General features: G+C 43.4%; 1 long non-coding RNA gene across 1 annotated transcript; it reads right to left on the bottom strand.

Annotated features, from left to right (window-relative positions):
* Nucleotides 1-2,578: 2,578 nt before the first annotated feature.
* On the bottom strand, nucleotides 2,579-5,992 carry LOC309326426. Its single transcript, XR_014150295.1, has 4 exons — nucleotides 4,698-5,992; nucleotides 4,242-4,267; nucleotides 3,396-3,457; nucleotides 2,579-3,083 (listed from the first exon to the last, which is right to left on the bottom strand). It is a non-coding gene; the product is annotated as an uncharacterized lncRNA (long non-coding RNA).
* Nucleotides 5,993-6,956: the final 964 nt, after the last annotated feature.

Below are 6,956 nucleotides of genomic sequence, written 5' to 3'. Positions count from 1 at the left end.
CGGGACTCGCGCCCCTCCGCCGCTTCTTTGGCTTTCGCCTCCTGGTGTCCCGGAGCTGCTCTCCGCTCCCCGGTCCGGGGAGACCCTCCTCCCGCCGCAGCCTCTTCCCCAGGTGAGTTGCGCCTCTCCCGCACTTTTCTCGGGCCAGGGAAGCAGCGGCCCCCGCGCAGAAACCCCCCCCCGCCCCTCCTGCCTTCTTCTCCCTCGGCTTCCGCGCTCCCACCAGCTCCCTCTTCCCCCCCCCCCCGGAGAAGCCGATGGGGTTGATCCCCTCCCGCCCGGCTGCTGGGGAGCCGGGGCAGGGAAGCGCCGCGCATCTCGGCGCCTCTCCCGCGGGGCGCTTCTCCCGGCGGGACTCGCTCGGCGCCCGCCTTCCTCCGGGCGGGCCAGGGGCGCCGAGGGAGCCCGGAGCAGGACTGGGAGGGAAGCTGTGCCCAGCCAGCACGTGAAAGGATCCACTCCCAGGCTTCTGGAGGATCCCCTTTTTCCGATCTGACAGGCTCCTTAATAGCCACCCCCCCCCCAAGAACGGGCAATTAATAAAAGCCACTTCGGTGGCCCCATGGGGGGCAGTTCCTCCCAATTATTGAAAGGAATAATACTCTGCTAACTGAAGTTCTGCCCCCCCCCACAAAACCCTGCCCCCCCCCAATATGTGCTCTTTCAGGGCGGGATTTTGACCTGCTATGTCCGAAGAAAGGCTGAAGGCTGAACAACTTTTGGGGTGATCTTCCCAAAAAAGCTCAACAACAACGCCCCCTCCCCCAATCCCGGCTGCGCCCATGAATGACCCTTCTATTTAAGGCCATGCAAGGGCTGTTGGGAGGAAGACCCTGCCGCGTCCCGATGGGGCTCCGGGAGTTGGGGGGGGGATGCCGCTTCCGTCATATGCAAGCAGGTTCAGTTCTGCGAATCACAAAGTTATGTTGTGCTGCTGAAACCTGACGGGGAGTTTTGTCAGTGGTGTGATCCCTTCCTCTCAACAGCGTTTTTTGAAAAATAGAGATGGTACTGTTAAATGATTGCCAAAACAGTAGTTGTTTTTTTAAAGAGAGAGAGAGAGAGATTTCCAGTGATATCTTACTTGGATTCAGAGATGCAGATCTATTACATGTATTCGAATAAGAAGGTGTGGTGTGGCATTTTACAACTTGAATCAAAATTTCTTGGTATCTGAAGAAGTGTGCATGCACACGAAAGCTCATACCAAGAACTGACTTAGTTGGTCTTTAAGGTGCTACTGGAAGGAATTTGTTTTGTTTTGACTATGGCAGACCAACACGGCTACCTATCTGTAACCAAAATTTCTTTGTTCACTTAAAGTATGCATGCATAGTTTCTTCCTCTCCTTCAAGTCCCATTAGTGGTGGATGCACAAGTCAGTAGCTGTGATGCCGGCTGGGACAGACCCAAACAATATAACAGAAAGTATGGGTGACCAAAAGTCTATGCCACCTCACCTATTGCTTCAAATTTAGGTTAAATAAAAGTTTGGGAGTGTGGTATTGAGTCAGAAAGATAGCAATCCCGACTTACAGGAATTCAGATCAACTGCCTGTTTTATTATCAGTTATCCAATATAACAAGCCGTTGACTCGTTTTAGCCTTTGACCAAAAAGAGGCCAGCAGCAAACCTGGAGACAGGCAGAGTCCTGTGTTCGCCAGAGACCTCTAACCTAGACTGTAACTAACTATGGGGTGTTGCTGACATTATTATGAAGTTCCTGGCCCATATAGACAATGCCTCTAGACCAGAGGTTCCCAACTTTTTTTTGGCCATGTCCCACCTAAGCATCTCTAAAATCCTGATGCCCCTCCCCGGTGGCATATAATGCTTATTATTCAAAAAGTGAACTCCTGTTCATGTGGAGGAAGCCTAAAAGGACATACACTGTTAATAACTCATTCTTGAATTGCCCCCCCCAATCTAATTCTCTCCCCCCCCCCCGTGGGGCATGTGCCCCATGTTGGGAACCATGGCTCTAGACAGATTCCAAAGAGCAACACCTGAATCTTAAATTGTGTAAACACAACCTAAAAAACAAGCATTGTGTAAAACCTACTTCTGTGTAGAAGAAAAGTATACAGATTGTGCTCTCCCAACATAACCATCCCATTGCCTGCTACTTGTGCACCTAATAAATAGCTGTTACACTAATTAGCTATTCATTGCAGGAATACAAAAAATGTTCAGCTGTTTAAATGTCATCAGAAATTGAGTGAATGTAAGCATAATATAGGGGTGCTTTGTCAATTTTAGAAAATTAATATTTCTTATATGTTTAGTATTATGGCCAGTTGTGGCTAATCTATTATTACTTCTCATATATTATTTGCTTTGTTTGCAGCAAGTTCTTGTACAGAATACACAGTGCATAGTTTGAAGTAGATCGGAAGTTTCTGGCAGATAACTATTTTAGCTTCTGCATCTCTTCCTACTTAGTAACTAGTCTGTAACTAGTATTAAAACATAATGTGACAAGGGAACGTTTGTTGTGGTGGTGGTGGTGGTGGTGGTTGTTATTTATGCCATTTAAAATATCTGAATATCTGAATATGAAAACATTTCATGATGGCACACTAGAATGCAGTTTAATGATTCACGGAATGAAATCACAATGCTTGTGAGGTGGACTCACATCCAACACTACAAAAGGCAAATGTAGGGCAGAATTCAGTCTATTGTGAACACTTTTATCCCACTGATTTCATTGGGAGGTTATTGAAAGATATCCTTAACTTCTCCATAGAGAGGATTACAAACGTTTTCAATTTCAGATGAGTCACACCCTTAATTAGCACCTGATAAACTATATGAGCCTTTGTAGCCTAGTTAGTATTACCAAGTGTAGTTTGCTCATTTTGAAACAAAAGTTGAACTGGAAAACCTGTTGCGTAGCTCTCAGAAGGTGAGACTGGGACCCCGCTGCTTCATCCCATGGGAATCATCACCGTGGCAGTGCCACAAGGTTCACTGCTGTGTAGAAATGCCACCAAAATTCAACAGATTCAGGTCTGGAGATGAGCTTTTGTAGTGCTCATCTCAAATGAAGGAAGGAAGCCTTAGAAGTTCTTCTCTGGTTCTGATGAAAATCAAAGGTAGAGAAAACTTTGGTTGACTTCGCCTTTGAAATGCTGTACCCAGCACAGCTGCTTCTGGGTGGGCAGGTGGGGGAACCTCCCCATATAACAGAAGAGACCCCTAAAGAAGAGCCCAAATTGATATTACCAACCACCACCACCACAGCTTCTGGAACTCTTTTAGACTGGTTGTTTAGAAAGTCAACATAAAATGAAAAATATTCAGGGGCATTTTTTAAAAAACAACAACAACAACAACAACCCCGAAATAAATTACTATGTATATCACTGAAGCTGATGACATTGAATTTGACCTTGTCCAGGAGATCTTCTCAGCCTAACTTCTGCACTACAGTGCAATGCTTTTCAGGCCCTCCTAGGCAACACAAGAGATTAACATAGAAGGAGAAATACCGTAATAATGAAGGAAACAAGACTAACAGAACAGTTGAAACATGCAGGAAACTTTAAGTTGTCGTCATCATCATCATCTATTAAATTTATATACCATCCTTCATCTGAAGATCACATACTCAAGGAAATGAGCACTTAGTAGAACAACGATGAACTGTCATTAGAACATATATCTCCAAAGGGGTTTTAACAATCTGAAATACAACAGTACTGGGAAGGGCATTTCAACAGAATTATAATATCTAAGATACTGCTATAGACATTTGAATGGAAACAGCAGTATTTCAAAGGACAGAACATGCCTAAAATGGAATGTCAGCAGCTAGCATTCCGAGAACAATGGAAGTGTCCCTGCTGGTCTGGTACTGGTTCTGATGCTGAATGACAGCATATTGTAAAATGAATACGATGGTATTGTTCAAATAACTCTAAGGACCAAGTAGTACCTTCAGTGGAATTACAAAGCCATAAACCTTTTCCTAATTGGAGAGATGTTTCAGTGGACTGATGGACCTGATATTTGATAATAAGCACTAATGTGAGTATCCTGGAAAGTTATCTTGGCGGTGTGGTGGACAGTTTACTGGAAACACTGTTTTAGTGTAGAGCAGCGATCAACAGTGGTTGGTTTTTTTAAATGTTGCTTTCATGTTCATTATTAGCAAAACAGAACAGCAAGTATCATAATGTTTTAAAGTAAATTTGTGGTGTACCCCATTTGGAATATTATGTGCAGTTCTGGTTACCTGATCCTAAGAAAGATGCTGTAGTGCTGGAAAAGTGCAGAAAAGGACAGTTAAACTGATAAAATGTCTGTTCTTAGCACAAAGATGTGCAGAGCAATCCAACAGAACAATCTTACACCAGATCCCTAGATGCACTGCAGATATACTGGCATAGCAACTGGCAAAACCTGTTGGGTGATATCTGGTTTTCAGCATTGCCATGTAACACCAGCTAAACATCACATCTGAAATAAGGATGGCGCTATGTAGAGGCATTGGCTGGCTTCACTCTTTTTCCTGCATCGTGATTTTTGCATAACACACACACACACACACACACACACTATATTGCCAGGTCAAAAATTATGAAACCAATATCACAATATGAACTTCAACCTGGTTTTGGATGATATATCGCACTGCCATAGTGCCTGCTCAGCCTTGTGGGAAAGGGGAAAGTTATAAGTACATACATACCACGTAATTTCCACCACAGTCCACCAAACATGGAGGTGCTGGCAATGAATACTGCATCATACACAGAAGCAAAGGCAATCAGTGGCATCACAATGATCTGGGCTTATCCACAGCACACACTCCATGCATCACAGCACACTGTGGTTACACAATGATGATATAGCAGATGGACTCTTCTTTTAAAGAGATTTGCAACATTTATGACTGTATATGTGAGATATTTTAATAACATTTGTGAGGACCTTAAGTATACAGAAAGCCAGTGGGGGATGAATGATTTAGGCTGCAATTCAATATATACATTTACCTGGGAGTGAGTCTAACTGAACTCAAGGGGGCTTACTTCTCAATAGATGTACCTGTATATAGGATTTCACTGTTACAGTTCTGTTAACATTTCACCAGTTTGGGTGTGCACATGAAAATAATAGCTTGAGGACAAAGAAAAGTTGAGTGTGAGAGACCAAAGAACAGGCACACTCCTAGCAGTCCTGGAAGCAGGTGTCATTAGCTGTTCTTAGGGTGATCGCATAGTATGTCTGCAGGCTGCCCCAGCTCATTTTCACACAATCTGTCACTGAAAATAGTTCAGACCTTTTGCCTCATACTGTGTTTTGTCAGGTTGCCCTTGATCAGCATCCCAACTTTCTGGTTTCTTTGTGCCAAAGTGAATGCTTCATTAAATTGAAACTAGCCTTCCTCCAAAATCCTTCACTCTGTTAGAACAGTTATCAGGTGATGCTCCACATCTTAGCTCCTTATCTTTTGTCACCTCTCCTCCATTCTTAGCAAAATCTTCCCTTAAAATGAGAAACAAGAGGAGGAATTTGCAGACACTCATTCTTTCACTTACTGATACCATCAAGACCAGCCCAGCCAGGGCAGCAAATAGTATAGTAATTCATGTACTGCTATTTACATTTACAACTATGGGGATCCATTTGCATTTTCTTCCTTGTGTACCAAAATGTATTGGACCACCGCTGGACACCATGTTCATTTCTTCTGAGGAAACAAGTTTCTGGTCTTACACACACAAGCTTTGTTATTTCATAGTCTTGCAGAAGGAATTTAGATGGTCTCTGGATATTTCTGCTTTGTATGCAAACAGGTGAAAGTGCTCAGTCAATCACAAATGCTTTGTGTTGGTTAGAACTAGGTTTTAACCCATATGGCATAACTGCCTAACGTTGTGGGAGAGGCAGTGTTAAATGGAACAGTAAACGCAATGTTTATGTTGTTGGGTGAGTGGCTCCAGCCTTCCTTCCTTATTATTATTATTTTTAAAAAAGATATAGTTAGTTACAAAGTGGCAGATGCAAGCACTCTCTTGTTATTAATGAGTTTGCAAAAACTAAATAAGGGCATTAGTGTATAACATCCTAAGTGAAAATAACTGCTGACTCCTGATGCTGAAGCTTTTAAGAGGCTTGCTTTTTAAACCAGCATGTACTTGAGAAATGGGTCATGTGTACAAAGTATAGTTGACTTCTTTCCTTCTTCGTATCCCTTGGAGTCTTTGTAACTTGCTGGACAAAGCTTGGATAAATAAATGTTTAACCCTATTAAACTTGTTAATTAACTTGTCAATTTTGAGTCAGGTTTCCGTATGGCCAATCTCCTACTTAGTGAGAAACCAGGAAGCCTTTGCAATCTGCAACACGGTTTTTCCTTTTTCCTTCTCCTTTCGCGTCACAAATGGCTTAGTACCAGGCATTAGGGAAGGGGGTAAAGCAGCAAGGAGGGATTATTTTCCTTCTCGGGTGCCTATTGTGAAGTGATAGAAAAGACCACAGCCATTGCATCTTCCAGTCTTTTGTACATCCAAGAGGAGTCAAGGGAGGGACAGGATCTTATTTCACTTCATGCTGGGCTTTTGTAGAAGGTCCTTTGCCTCTGCTGAGTAGAGCCCAAGGGTCAAAATACAGAGGTGGTCAAAAGCATGGAGGCTCCAGGAAGTTTCTCATTTCAGTAGCTAGCTTTTGCAGAATGCTGCTGGATGCTTGAGATGGGAAGCTTCCTAGAGCTTGATCAGAGAAACCTGGGAGCTGCACAGTCCCTTCCTCCCTCTAGGCTTGGGAGCATCACTGGGCTTGTTCACTGATGGCAAGGAGCCTCGGAGCAAAGCAAAAAAGCCATTGGCAGTGTTTGTTTGGCTGTATTTGAGCTGAGTTTGGCATTTACTATGTGGACAAAAAAAAGATGAAAGATGAAGACTTAATTTAGAACACTTTTTTTTTTTGGTGGGCCATTCTCAAA

This window comes from Podarcis erhardii, assembly GCF_964252035.2.
Source record: "Podarcis erhardii genome assembly, chromosome: 13".
Classification (NCBI taxonomy): Eukaryota; Metazoa; Chordata; class Lepidosauria; order Squamata; family Lacertidae; genus Podarcis; species Podarcis erhardii.
This window is presented reverse-complemented; position numbering and strand designations above follow the sequence as displayed.